The following is a 15,760-nucleotide window of genomic DNA, read 5'->3' as shown; positions in this document are numbered from 1 at the left end:
TGCAGGCAAAGCGTTCCATTCCCTCACTACTCTCTGAGTAAAGAAACTACCTCTGACATCTGTCCTATACCTTTCACCCCTCAATTTAAAGCTATGCCCCCTTGTGCTTGCCGTCACCATCCTAGGAAAAAGGCTCTCCCTATCCACCCTATCTAACCCTCTGATTATTTTATATGTTTCAATTAAGTCACCTCTCAACCTTCTTCTCTCTAATGAAAACAGCCTCAAGTCCCTTAGCCTTTCTTCGTAAGACCCTCCCTCCATACCAGGCAACATCCTAGTAAATCTCCTCTGCACCCTTTCCAAAGCATCCACATCCTGCTTATAATGCAGTGACCAGAACTGTACGCAATACTCCAAGTACGGCCGCACCAGAGTTTTGTACAGCTTCACCATAACTTCTTGGTTCCGGAACTTGGTCCCTCTATTAATAAAAGCTAAAACACTGTATGCCTTCTTAACAGCCCTGTCAACCTGGGTGGCAACTTTCAAGGATCTGTGTACATGGAGACCAAGATCTCTCTGCTCATCTACACTACCAAGAATCTTACTATTAGCCCTGTAGTTTGCCTTCCGGTTACTCCTACCAAAGTGCATCACCTCACACTTGTCTGCATTAAACTCCATTTGCCACCTCTCAGCCCAGCTCTGCAGCTCATCTATGTCTCTCTGCAACCTACAGCATCCTTCGTCACTATCCACAACTCCACTGACCTTAGTGTCGTCTGCAAATTTACTAACACATCCTTCTACGCCCTCATCCAGGTCATTTATAAAAATGACAAACAGCAGTGGACCCAACACCGACCCAACTGAAGAATGAAGAGAAGTTGAGTTAGGCTTGCCCTCTGGAGGCAGGAGACAATGGTTGGGATTGTCCCCAATGAAGAAACAATTACTTTTTAGGATATTCACAGAGCCATTCCCTTATTTGCCATGGCTGTGGGCAGGACCTGGTAGCTGGAGGCTAACTACCGTCCAGCTTGCAAGATGCGGCAGTCTACACTGAATGGCAGCTTAATGAGGGGTGCTCTAAAATGTTGTCACCCATTCACCAGTTTTTACTTTAAAGTTTAAACAAAGGGGATAGTCTGAGATGCGATAGTGAATAATGGAAATCTATTTTGTGTTTCTTGGGCAGAGCATACAACCTTGACAGTGCTAAGAAGGACACTAACAACCATTTGAGGATCCTCAGTCAGTGTGGCTCACTTACTTGAGCTAGAAGTTACTTGTATTTTAATGCAGGAACTGTTGCATGGAAGCAAAATAAAATCATCCACACTTTGCACCTTTTTCAAGTTAAACCAAAGCTTTAGGTAATAATCATTCCATGATTCACGATAATGACCATCTTTTCAGGGATTTGTCCTAAACAACATGAATTGGCCAAATGGCTGTATGAATTTCCACAGTTTCTAAGTGTATTTTCCACACAAACATTCAACTTTGCAAAGATAACGCAGAACTTGCAAACCAACAGCAATGCCATACTCCTGTACTTGTTCAATATTGCTCAACAAACCACTAGATTACAGCTCAAGGAAACAAAAAAATGAATTGTGTGCTGTCATTATATCATAACAACTTAGATATATTCAGAATCAGACATTATTTAACTGAAATTATGGAATTGGCCGCTCATGCAATTGACTACAGTTTCAACAATGTTATGTGTTCCCAAGAAGGTACTTATTAACACGGGGTCCAGACTCAGATTAGCTATCAGTAAAACCTTTGTCAATTTCCATCATACAGTGGGAGTTGTACAGCATGGAAACAGACCCATCAGTCCAACTCGTCCATGCTGATGAGATATCCTAAATTAATCTTGTCTCATTTGCCAGCATTTGGCCAATGTCCCTCTAAACCTTTCCTATTCATGTACTTATTCAGGCACCTATTTAATTGCTGATTCAGAAGAAAAAAATCAGCAGAATGACCCTAACCTGCTCTGAATACATTCTTTTCTGCTACATTGATGACATGTTTATGATATTAGAATATGCAGCTGTAAAAACTTCCTGCAACTGGCCCCATACTGAACCCTATTTGTCTTTGAAATGAAATAGTCTATTGAGCTCCCGTGACCAATTAGAATTGACTCGGTCTGATTTTAAACAAAAACTTGGCTAACAAAAACCATTCCCCTAGTTAAAGCTTCTAGTAATCTGAGTTCAACGCCAAACATTGAGCATTTTATTCTCATGCATTGAGATTTGTTATTCTTATGATTCTGTACTGATGAATGTGAGACACAAATGCTTGGATGACATGTTTCAGCTTTGCAGGTTTACTTTTCAGGTTTACTTGTAGCTTTAATATCTCAGAGTGTTTATAAACCATATACTTAAATAAAATCAAGGCAGGTATTCATTCATTTTTACAAATCTTATCTTTAATCTAACATATTTTAGATATTAATGCTACTTGTTCATTGACATTTCTTTCCGATATTTCTGTCCTTTCTTTTAGTTAAAATCTGCTGTGCTGGGATATCAGTGGAGTGACAATCCATATTCAGCTCATATCCATGGTATTGTGAACGCAGTCAGTAAATATTAATGGGCTATTCTAAGATAAAAGGAAATCACAGCAAACTCTGATCATTTTTATACTCATCCATATTGTTCATGGGACAATTTCCAGCAGGTTACTGTTTAGGAGCAAGAACCTTGAGTTTCTTCCCCCCACCAACCCACCCCAATTTTGTTCCAAGCGGCTTCTGAATTTATAGCTCCACAACCTCCTGTTTCATTACGATTGTTTAGTTTAGTGTGATTTGGAAGTGAAAGTGAAGTCATCTGGACAATATTATTAAGTATTTATAAATCAAACCTTTGGGAAGGTTCACAGCATTTTCACACTGTTTGCCATGTTACTGATTGCCAATTTTCAGGACTTGTTCAGTTGGAAATAACATCAAAGTAAATGCAAGATATTTTTCAAGAGCAGCTTGAGGTTGACCTTTTATTTCCTGACACCTACTTTATGTGTTCTATTGGAACCATCAAGGGTTAGCAAGATTAGTTGGGTTGGCTCGATACTTAGTGTGTGGTTCAGTATAAGATCAGAAACACAGGGTCTATCCCTGTAATGACTGAGGCAGTAGCTAAAACTTTCCTCCTCACCATGTGCCATACGAGCTAAGGTGAGCAGTCCTCAGATAATTTTATCATTCTCTACGTGTTTACATAATTACAACTGTTATGCATCCAAGTATTTTTGATACAATCGAGTACTGCATTGATATGGTTATATTTGAAATGCAGTTCACTGGTTGTAAAGTGCTTTGATTTAAGAACACAACAGCAAAGAGCAGGATAACACAATTCAGCCCCTCAAGCATGCTCCAGCATTTGATATAATCATGGCTAGTCTCATCTTGGCCTCAACTCCACTTTCCTGTCCACTCTCCATAAACCTTAAATTGATTCTTCATAAAAACCTACCTCCTCCAGAAATGGTGTCAACATCCAACATCCACTGTACTCTAGGATAGTGAATTCCACAGATTCATGGCCCTTTAAGAGATGTAATTGCTCCTCCTGTCTGTTTAGAATCTGCTACTCCTTATCCGAAAACCACAATCTCTCATTCCAAATTGCTCCACATGAGGAATCATCCTCTCTTTATCAAATTTGTCAATCCCTTTTAGCATTTTATATACCTCAATTAGTTCTCCTGTCATCCTTCTAAACTCCAGAGAACATAGGCCTAAGCTGTTCAATCTCTCTTCATAAAACCAGCTCCTCATCTCCTAAACCTAGTGACCCTCTTTTGATTTGCTTCCAATGCAACTCCATACATCCTCAAATAAGGGGACTAAAATTGCATGTAATACTCCAGGTGTGGTCTGGCCAATGAGGGATAATGGGAACTGCAGATGCTGGAGAATCCAAGATAATAAAATGTGAGGCTGGATGAACACAGCAGGCCAAGCAGCATCTCAGGAGCACAAAAGCTGACGTTTCGGGCCTAGACCCTTCATCAGAGAGAGGGATGGGGTGAGGGTTCTGGAATAAATAGGGAGAGAGGGGGAGGCGGACCGAAGATGGAGAGAAAAGAAGATAGGTGGAGAGAGTATAGGTGGGGAGGTAGGGAGGGGATAGGTCAGTCCAGGGAAGACGGACAGGTCAAGGAGGTGGGATGAGGTTAGTAGGCAGATGGGGGTGCGGCTTGGGGTGGGAGGAAGGGATGGGTGAGAGGAAGAACAGGTTAGGGAGGCAGAGACAGTTTGGACTGGTTTTGGGATGCAGTGGGTGGAGGGGAAGAGCTGGGCTGGTTGTGTGGTGCAGTGGGGGGAGGGGACGAACTGGGCTGGTTTAGGGATGCGGTGGGGGTAGGGGAGATTTTGAAACTGGTGAAGTCCACATTGATAGCATTAGGCTGCAGGGTTCCGAGGTGGAATATGAGTTGCTGTTCCTGCAACCTTCGGGTGGCATCATTGTGGCACTGTAGGAGGCCCATGATGGACATGTCATCAAAAGAATGGGAGGGGGAGTGGAAATGGTTAGCGACTGGGAGGTGCAGTTGTGTGTTGCGAACTGAGCAGAGGTGTTCTGCAAAGCGGTCCCCAAGCCTCCGCTTGGTTTCCCCAATGTAGAGGAAGCCACACCGGGTACAGTGGATGCAGTATACCACATTGGCAGATGTGCAGGTGAACCTCTGCTTAATGTGGAATGTCATCTTGGGGCCTGGGATAGGGGTGAGGGAGGAGGTGTGGGGCCAATTGTAGCATTTCCTGCAGTTACAGGGGAAGGTGCCGGGTGTGGTGGGGTTGGAGGGCAGTGTGGAGCGAACAAGGGAGTCACGGAGAGAGTGGTCTCTCCGGAAAGCAGACAGGGGTGGGGATGGAAAAATGTCTTGGGTGGCGGGGTCGGATTGTCAATGGCGGAAGTGTCGGAGGATGATGCGTTGTATCCGGAGGTTGGTGGGGTGGTGTGTGAGAACGAGGGGGATCCTCTTAGGGCGGTTGTGGCGGGGGCGGGGTGTGAGGGATGTGTTGCGGGAAATACGGGAGACGCGGTCAAGGGCGTTCTCGATCACTGTGGGGGGAAAGTCGCGGTCCTTGAAGAACTTGGACATCTGGGATGTGCGGGAGTGGAATGTCTTATCGTGGGAGCAGATGCGGCGGAGGTGGAGGAATTGGGAATAGGGGAAGGAATTTTTGCAGGAGGGTGGGTGGGAGGAGGCGTATTCTAGGTAGCTGTGGGAGTCGGTGGGCTTGAAATGGACATCAGTTACAAGCTGGTTGCCTGAGATGGAGACTGAGAGGTCCAGGAAAGTGAGGGTTGTGCTGGAGATGGCCCAGGTGAACTGAAGGTTGGGGTGGAAGGTGTTGGTGAAGTGGATGAACTGTTCAAGCTCCTCTGGGGAGCAAGAGGCGGCGCCGATACAGTCATCAATGTACCGGAGGAAGAGGTGGGGTTTGGGGCCTGTGTAGGTGCGGAAGAGGGACAGTTCCACGTAACCTACAAAGAGGCAGGCATAGCTGGGGCCCATGCGGGTGCCCATGGCCACCCCCTTAGTCTGTAGGAAGTGGGAGGAGTCAAAAGAGAAGTTGTTGAGGGTGAGGACGAGTTCGGCTGGGCGGATGAGGGTGTCGGTGGAGGGGGGGCTGGTCAGGCCTGCGGGACAGGAAGAAGCGGAGGGCCTTGAGGCCATCTGCATGCGGAATGCAGGTGTATAGGGACTGGACGCCCATGGTGAAGATGAGGTGTTGGGGGCCAGGGAATTGGAAGTCCTGGAGGAGGTGGAGGGCGTGGGTGGTGTCACGGACGTAGGTAGGGAGTTCCTGGACCAAAGGGGAGAAAATGGAGTCCAGATAGGTGGAGATGAGTGTGGTGGGGCAGGAGCAGGCTGAGACGATGGGTCGACCAGGGCAGGCAGGTTTGTGGATTTTGGGAAGGAGATAGAAACGGGCCGTGTGGGGTTGGGGAACAATGTGGTTGGAGGCTGTGGGTGGGAGGTCCCCTGAGGTTATGAGGTCATGAATGGTGTTGGAGACGATGGTTTGGTGCTCGGGTGTGGGGTCATGATCGAGGGGCGGTAGGAGGTGGTGTCGGAGAGTTGGCGTCTGGCCTCAGCGATGTAGAGGTCAGTGCACCATACTGCCACTGCGCCACCCTTGTCTGCGGGTTTGATGGTGAGGTTGGGGTTGGAGCAGAGGGAGCGGAGGGCTGCCCGTTCTGCAGGGGAGAGGTTGGAGTGGGTGAGAGGGGTGGAGAGCTTGAGGCGGTTAATGTCTCGACGGCAGTTGGAGATGAAGAGGTCAAGGGAGGGTAGGAGGCCTGGGGGTGGTGTCCAGGAGGAGAACTTGTGTTGGAAGCGGGTGAAGGGGTCAGTGGAGGGAGGGTTAGTCTCCCGGTTGAAGAAGTAGGCATGGAGGGGAAGACGGCGGAAAAACTGCTCTATGTCCAACCGTGACTGGTATTCGTTGATGTGTGGTTGTAGGGGGACAAAGGTGAGCCCCTTACTAAGGACTGACCGTTCGTCCTCAGTTAGTGGGAGGTCTCGGGGGATGGTGAAGGTGCGGCAGGGCTCAGTGTGGCTGTGCACCTCTGCTCAGTTCGCAACACACAACTGCACCTCCCAGTTGCTAACCATTTCCACTCCCCCTCCCATTCTTTAGATGACATGTCCATCATGGGCATCCTGCAGTGCCACAATGATGCCACCCGAAAGTTGCAGGAACAGCAACTCATATTCTGCCTGGGAACCCTGCAGCCTAATGGTATCAATGTGGACTTCACCAGCTTCAAAATCTCCCCTTCCCCCACCGCATCCCTAAACCAGCCCAGTTCGTCCTCTCCCCCCACTGCACCACACAATCAGCCCAGCTCTTCCCCTCCACCACTGCATCCCAAAACCAGTCCAACCTGTCTCTGCCTCCCTAACCTGTTCTTCCTCTCACCCATCCCTTCCTCCCACCCCAAGCCGTACCCCCATCTACCTACTAACCTCATCCCACCTCCTTGACCTGTCCGTCTTCCCTGGACTGACCTATCCCCTCCCTACCTCCCCACCTATACTCTCCTCTCCACCTATCTTCTTTTCTCTCCATTTTCGGTCCGCCTCCCCCTCTCTCCCTATTTATTCCAGAACCCTCACCCCATCCCCCTCTCTGATGAAGGGTCTAGGCCCGAAATGTCAGCTTTTGTGCTCCTGAGATGCTGCTTGGCCTGCTGTGTTCATCCAGCCTCACATTTTATTATCGTGGTCTGGCCAATGTCTTGTCCTGAGGTCAGGAAAAGTGCGACATAATGGCAAGTTTTTTTTATACCTAAGGATTATGTGGCTTGGCAATGATGTCTTCTGGCACGTTTCAAATCCAAATCAGTGATTAAAATTTTTCCTCTTTGGGTAACACTGGAAGTGGCCACATTGGTGCTGTATTTCACCCACTCTCAATCCATCCAGTTTTGGTGTTAAAATCCCTCTCCCCAGACTTTGGGAATTAGGATGGGTAAAGTAGGAGGTAGGTGAGGGTTGAGTTGGGGAAGGTGACTTTAGATCTGCTTGACTGACATCACAAAAATCAACTGCGTTTTTCTGGAAATTAACACTTGCTCAGTCCTTACTTTTTGAAATGATCATCAATTGACAGGTTTGGTTGAAACACAGTGTTTGCAACAAATAATTTTATGCTGAATCCCTCAACATTTGATTTTGAATTTCAAATTTAGAGAAAGGTGCTGACAGTGTTTGCAATTACCAGAGAGCCACAGAAACAAATTCCCATACCATGAGCAGCACCCACCCACTCAGAAAATCGTGTAATAAAGTTTCATAACTTAAGAATTCGTAGAATTAAAAAATGATGCTCTTTTCTTGATTACAATGGACAACTACTAACCGGTGCAATATCTAACCTTTGAGAGAAGGCAACATTGTTAGTGGCTGCTTTGAAAGTGACAAGTTAGAATTGAATGCATGTTTGGACTGACAATGAGAGTGAGTGCATTTAGTGGGATGGCACAAGATGCACTGCCAGGGAATAAATTATTCAGAGATCCATTATTAAGGTGTTACTGAAAGTCATGAGAAAAATGAACAACTGTATTGAACCACACTGCTTTTGACAGCCCTCTATTGTTTTAAACATATGACTCAAGTCCAGGCAGTGATTATCCCAAGCATGTGGGTCAGCTTTCTGTTCTGAAAGTGAAACCTGTCAATGATAGATGAAAGGGGCCAGGTAGCTCAGAGAACTTAGATCAATCTATTTCCGAGTCATTAACCCATCTATGCACCAAAACAAACCCTTAAACCCCTCCAAAACCCATCCTTAGTTGAAACTGTGTGAATTCTACAAGACAGGAGATCACTGAATCATGGTATTGACACTCAATAGGGTATATCCACTTGGTCCCAACACTAATTTTTATTATAAAATTGAAATTCTCCTTTTGCTATTTGAGTGATGATCTTAGATTGATAATTTTCAGTAAATAACTTGTCAACTGGAAAATTATTTTCCTCAGGAAAACATTCACCTTTGCTGTAAGATCTTTCAAATGAAATGGTCCTGAGTCTGCAAACTAAAATCTCTTCTCACTGGCATCATTTTAATGAATGACTTCTGTTCCCTTTCAAACATTCGGTGTGAGAGAAAGATAATGGTGTCATGATACAACTGAGCTATTGTTCTGGTGTTGTGGGTACAAAACCCACTATGGCAGAAGGAAATTCAATTTCAGTTGATAAATCCTGCATTGAAAATTAGTGTCAGTACTAGCGAGCAAGAAACTATAATTGTTTGTTTTAAAAACCCATCTGGGTCCCTAATGTTGTTTAGGGAAAGAAATATACAATCCATACCTGGTCAGGCTTACACATCACCAAGACTCATGGCAAACAGCCTTCCGAAACATCCCAGCACAACACTCAGTTCAAGGCCAAGTAAGGATGGACAACTATTGTTGCTGGCCGCCAGCGCCCACACTCTATGAAAGAATATCTTTGGAATTCCCTTCGTCAACAGGCAGTGGGTGCAGAATCTTTACGTATTTTTAAGGCCGAGGAAAGTAGATTCTTCTGTGATGAAAGATTAATGACAGTATGCAGAAAAGTAGCTTAAAATCAGCTCAGCCATGAACTTATTGAATGACAGAGCAGGCTTAAAGGGCAACTTTTGTTTAATGCTCATGCATTCAAAATAAGGAAAATAACTGGATACAGTGTTCTGATTACTTGCCCCTGTTTTGTGGAGGCCTAGTATTGCTTCTTTTTAACTAAGTCCCTATGGATAAAATGTGTCATATACTTTATCCTATGATCAAAACTCTGGAATCTATTAAAATATGCCTATTATGCAAACATCTCCAAATGCTGCAGCTGAGATCCATATCAAAGCCATTACATTTACAAACTGTTATTTGTTAGCATCTTTCTGCGTAAAGATGTGAAGAACTCCCTACGGGTCTTTGCAGAAACTCTGTCTCAGTTGCTAGGAAATCCTCTACTGCCCCCTTCTGTTAGCTGAAAGCACAGGTAACTCTCCATACCGCATCTCCTCCAGATCTCCACAGAGACTTACAAGTAAGCGCTGTTCCTTTAGGTTTAAGGTTTGCTCCTGCCTCTAGCCCATGCACTGATTACCTATGTTTTCAGGCAGTGGACTTGATTCCAAGCTGCAGATAGGACACAGTCCTTAAAAAGATTTGGACATTGCTTTGACATGATAATGTAACTGTGATACTCATCTTCCTCCATATCCCGTCAAGCTATATTTATGTGCTACCTTAAAATGCCAAGAGGTAGTCTGGGGGGGATGGGATATAGTGTTCAAACATTTAGGTGACAAATAGTATCTTTTCTTTTCACAGCTGAAGGTTTACTTTATATATTTTTTAGTATTTTCTGCTTTTAAATCAAGCATTTATAGCTTTATGCCTGTTACTGGTCCCTGATAATACTTCCCTGGAGCACCATCACAGAGCTTTCATTTTCATTTTAAGTATTTGATTCTTTGCCTCTAGATATTTTTATAACATCCAAACTTTTCTCTCACCAGGGTATCAACATGTTGAAATTGTAGCACAAAAGGAAGCTATCATACTTTTGCCAGTCATATTTCACTTGTTGGATCTAGCGACTTAATCTGGCTCCCTTGTTTTCTTCTTTTCACATGCTGATTTCTGAGTAGTGTTATCATAGCTGTCTCTATAACTCTTTGAGGTAAAGTGCTATAATACGTAAAGCCAAAGTCTCAGAGAGCTGCCCTCTGAATAGAGAGAAGACTGCTGGTGGTTTAGTCTAAAAGTCAGCATGCCTGAGGTGTGGAGAGAGGTTGAGAAGGAGAGTTCGTCATGGTAACTGAGCCTGTGCAGAAATTGAAACTACACCATTGACATCACTTCATGTCACTAACCAGCCATCCAGCCAACTAAGCTAACTGACCCTTAACCGATTAAAATGACACTTAAAGCAAAAATAAATTTTCCTACATTTTCTCTTCATTAATTAAATTGAATAGAACAGCCTATATTGTCACATGCACTCAAATGAGTGCAGTGAAATGTTTTCTTTTGTCCCTGTCTTAGCTACAGAGGACCTTGTATAGATTCTTTTAAGTGTAGGTACAGGGTAAGACAAAACAGTATTATTACAGAGTTAAAAAAAATATAAAGATTAGTGTGGGCACAACAATAAGTACTTAAGTTCCAGCCCATATTTGCTGGCCCCAGAGCACGAGGCCATTTGCCTCCATGGGCCGGCCTCCATCCAGGGTTTGCTCCATCACCGCTCTGGGAATCAGCCCATTCACTCCACTGCTGGACTCAGCCCATTCACCCTGCTACCACCGCAGGACTCGGCCCGTGCTCACTTTGCCACAGGATTTGGCCCTCGTTCAAAATACCATGCAACAACTGCCAGAAACATTACATTGGACAAACAGGAAGGAAACTCGCCATCAGAATACATGAATATCAGCCAGCAGCAAAATGCCAAAACAAACTCTCCTTAACAATCAGTATACTCAGACAATAAAGGCCAACAATTTTACTGGGACTAGGTAACCACAGTAGCCCAAGTCAAACATAGGCAAGCACAGGAATTCCTAGAGGCATGGTTCTCCATATCCTAATGCAATCAACAAACATACAGAGTTGGACCCCATATACAAACCCATACACATCAAAACCGAAGATGACAGTTCGCACTATAACAGACTGGACAGTATAAATTCCAAGTGGAATAGGATAACATCACTTCATCGGAGGCTCCACTGATGATTTCACCTGGCACGGTGATGAAACATCTGAACAAAAAATAAGCCAGCTCAGCGAGCAAGTCAACAGCTTCATTCTGTTCTTTTCTAAGAATCACAAGGCTCTGGGTTTCAGTCATGCTCCAAGGCTAAGAAATGAAGGTTGGCATTCAAATGCAGTAGTGAGGAAATTCTTTCTTGCTACCTATGAAATCACATGTTAAATAGAACAATTATTACGCTTGCTTTAGAGGATGTAGTGATCCCACAGCATTCAGCTAGGAGCTACTTCATTGGCTGTGAGTCACTTTGAGTGGTTTGGTAGCCATCAAAAAAATTACATACATTTATGTCTGTACTTTATATTCTACCAGCTGCTGCCATTTTTGGACCATGTTTGGCAACTGGATGAAAGGCTATTTCTAATATTGCACATACAGAATAATGACAAAATTTTAAGCAAACCTAATTAAAAGTATCATAAAAATTCCCGGGTTGTGGACGCTAATAAAACTGGCATATATTGCCTTTACATTGTGTCATTGAGAAGGTGGTGATGGACTTTTTGGGCCATTGATCACAGTTTGATTTAACTCTGTAGCTTACTAGGTCACAGCCAGGTGGAGTTCAGCACTAATGACTTTGGTGTAGGCCTGGAGTGACATGTAGGTCATACTAGCTAAAGATGTCAGATTTCCTTCTTTAAAAAGATCCTTAGTAAACTATTTGAGGTTTTTTTATATATTTACCAATTTAACAGTTTATGGTCATTTAAAATGAGAAGAATTTTTATCTTCCCTTTTGAAATTAAATAAATCCACAATTCAGTTAAAAGCAAAACAATGCATATACTGGACATCTGAAATAAACACTGAAAATGCTGGAGAAACTCAGCAGGTCAGGCAGTTTCTGTGGAGAGAGGAAATAAATTAATGTTTCTAATCCAGTATCACTCTTCGTTGAGGCATTTTCTTTTATGTTGTTAACTTAAAGACCTTCCCCTTGCCGAACACAAATATTTCATTTCTCAGCTGAATCTCTCACAGGGAATGTGCCAACTAGAATCTGCAACTGATAGATTTCATCTGTTTTTAAGCTCTTTTGTGTCATCGCTGGTTGCTCATGAGGACTGAAGTAAACCTATGCCCACAGGGTAATGTTTGTCCCTTCTTGTTGTATCCATGAGTGCCTGCTGACTGCTTCTTTGCTCGATTACTGGCTGCCAACTGCGTGTGTCAGTATTTTTGAAGCAATAAAGTCGTGAAGCTGCAAACTTGGTTTTCTGGAAATTCTCCTTGGTTAAACTGATATTTTCACTGTTCTATTATATGGTATTAAGCAAGTGTCCAGCACTGATCGCTGTGTGGTATCTGTAGGTATAAGGATGGCATCCCAACTATCTGTCCCTAACAAAAGACTTACTTAATTTACTGCAGTAACAACTATTGGTAAGTCTTAAATAGAAGAGGCTCTTATCTTAATATGATGCAGTTTATTGCATAGCAGCAAGGTCCCTGTGATGTAGTGGCAGTATCCCTACCTTGGGGGAGATACCTGGGTTCAGATCCCAACTGCCACAGGCATATGGCATAACATGCCTGAACAAGTTGATTAAAAATATGTACATGAGCTAGTTAGACACTGTTGCCAAGGCAATGGGAGACATAAATGATACATCAAGACTTATAACTATTGTACTAATTTTCCCACCCGGGCCTGTATGACATCATCAGACTAAATAAAACATAATACAGCCTCCACATTCACCCTTTCAGAGCTATAACCTTCCATAACAGAGAACAATAAGAACAATAACTTAAGTTAAGTACTTAAGATGTATGCATTTTTCTGGCAATGATTAAACTTTCTCAACCATATAATGCCTTAAAACTTCTGTTGCTTGATTCAAAACCATACTTTTGAAATATGCTGCTTTTTTTTAAAGTCAATGGAAATGAAAATTGTTAAAAATGTGAAAAAAAAGGGATGCTGGTTTGTTATCATTCAATTTACATGATTGATTCGAGGTAAAATTGCCACTATTAATTTTCGAATGGATTGAATTTTTTTATCTTTCAAATATAGGAATCTAACAGACAGAGAGTGAGTCTTGGTGTAGGCAAATAATTTTTGTGTCTCTGTATCCTATATTTATTCCTTGATGCTAGTTTGGTGTTAAGTCAGCAAAAGATCTGACACCTGGCTAACTCCATTTCCTTCCACAATGAGTTTGATCTGTGCCACTCACCTGGGAAAATAACATCTGGACCACCTTTAAAGCCATCTTCAAACCACTTTAGAGACTGTTAATGGCATTAATTACATAAAATTAACCATTCAAGACAAATGCTTCAAATAGGTGCATTTGCAGTGATAGCTGTGCTAAATTGAGATAATGATTAGAAACTCAAATCTTTCCAACAACACTGCTTACTGCAGCCAAGTTAATGAGAGGACAGGCAGAGACAATGATGCATCATTTGGAAGGTCTATGTTATAACATTTTTATTGTTTGGAGAGAAAAAGTTTTGTTGATATTGCCCAGAAATTGATAACTGGAATTATTCATCAGCCTGCCTGCCTTATCTAAGGGCTTTGTCATTTCTTTCTCAACCTGATCTCATCAAGTGCAACTTTCGGTTGAGTTTTCTTCAAAATCCAAATAAAATTCTGATGTCCTAGTATCCCATCTTTTATTCTCAGGCCTAAGCAGGCGATGCAGTTGTGGCATCCAGGTCAGGCAGAAGCAACCATTGATAAAGGTGCTTCTCTGGGTTCATGAAGAAATTTGAACTCCTTTACACTTGTCTTTTCAATCCCATAGCCTGACTACACTTACCCTCAGAACAGTACAGCATAGAAATATGCTCTTTGGCCCACCATGTGTGTGTCAACCATAATGCCATTCTAAACTAATCCTATCTGCCTGCACATGGTGCGTATATCTATTCTCTGCCTGTTCCTGTGTCTGTCTAAATACTCGCTAAATGTTGCAAGCATATCTGTTTCTACCAACTCCCCAGACAGTGTGTTCCAGGCACCTAGGAACCTCTGTGTAAAAAAAAACTTACCCAGCACACCTCCTTCAAGCTTACTCCCTCTCGTCTTAAACCTACAACTCCTAATATTCAACATGTCACTCTTGGGAAAAATGACTCCAAATATCCACCATGGCCTTCATAATTTTGTATATTTCTATCAGGTTGCCCCTCAGCCTCTGAAGCTTTAGTGAAAGCAATCCAAATTTGTGTCACCTCTGTGTATTGCTAATACACTCCAGGCAACATCTTGGTCAACCTCTTTTGCAACCTCTCTGAACGCTCTACAGTTTTCCTAATAAGGTGACCAGATCTGCACACAAATGTGGCCGAACTATAATTTTATACAGCTGCGCCATGATTTGCCAATTATTTTTTAATTCCTAAACTGACGAAGGCAAGCATATCATACACTTCTGATAGCATTTTCTAGGAGATACAGTCTTGCATTCTAAGTTTCTGCTATATTTGAGTGCTCTGAAGGGTCCTGGCATTTTCCTCTTGTCTTTGACCTCCCAAAATGCATCACATCATACTTGCCTGGATAAAACACCATTTGCCATTTTCCAGCCCAACATTCTAATCAATCTATAGCTTGCTGTATCCTTTGGCAACCTTCCTCACTATCCACATTTTCACCAATTTTATTTTCATCTGCAACCTTGCTGAACAGACCGCCTACACTTACATTAAAATCATTTATACATATATATTAGAAACAACAGATGCCCCAGCAGTGATCCTTGCAGAACATCACTGATCACAGTTATGAAACACTAATACCCTCCATCTTCTATGACTAAGCCAATTTTGTGTCTTACTTCCCAACTTATTTAGGATCCCATGAGACTTGTTATTGTTGTTGACACTGGGTCCTCCATGATCCCCTATGAATCATGGCGAGCAATATAATTTCTCCTAGAATCCTCCCTCATGAAGCACTTATCATATTAAGGAATTACTGTGGGTCCCTGTCTCTTGGCCAATTACAAGTTCCTGCCCTGTTGCTTATATTTGACCTAGATAACCAATGGATCTAACAAGAACCACCTGTCGAGCTTTCATCTCCCACAGGTAATATTACATCTTATATGTCAACTTTTCATTGTCGTTGGGTACTTGTCAGGAACTATTCACCCAGGAATGATTATGGAATGCAGAATTTAGAGATGTATGCCAAGAAACAGCTGATTCCCAGCCATGAATTGCAATTCCACTATTATATTCATGCTGCAAAACTTACAACTAACCACAAGCTTCCATTTAATGAATGAGATTGAACAGATGTCTGCTTATTTAGCAATATATTTTTACACAGCTGTTGCTAGGTTTTCTGTTTGGGCTTTCCAGTTAGTGGCTGAGGCTGTAAGTAGGGAAACACTTCCCAGGCTTCCTTGCTTGCCACACCAAAGCTGAGTTTGGAAGACAATAGAAGTCATTCCTCTATACTTGTAGCTGCTTATATCCAATTTGAAGGAAGTAGATATATTGTACCTCAGCACCAAAA

Source organism: Stegostoma tigrinum, chromosome 5 (genome assembly GCF_030684315.1).
Source record: "Stegostoma tigrinum isolate sSteTig4 chromosome 5, sSteTig4.hap1, whole genome shotgun sequence".
Taxonomy (NCBI): Eukaryota; Metazoa; Chordata; class Chondrichthyes; order Orectolobiformes; family Stegostomatidae; genus Stegostoma; species Stegostoma tigrinum.
Note: the sequence above shows the minus strand (reverse complement) of the source record.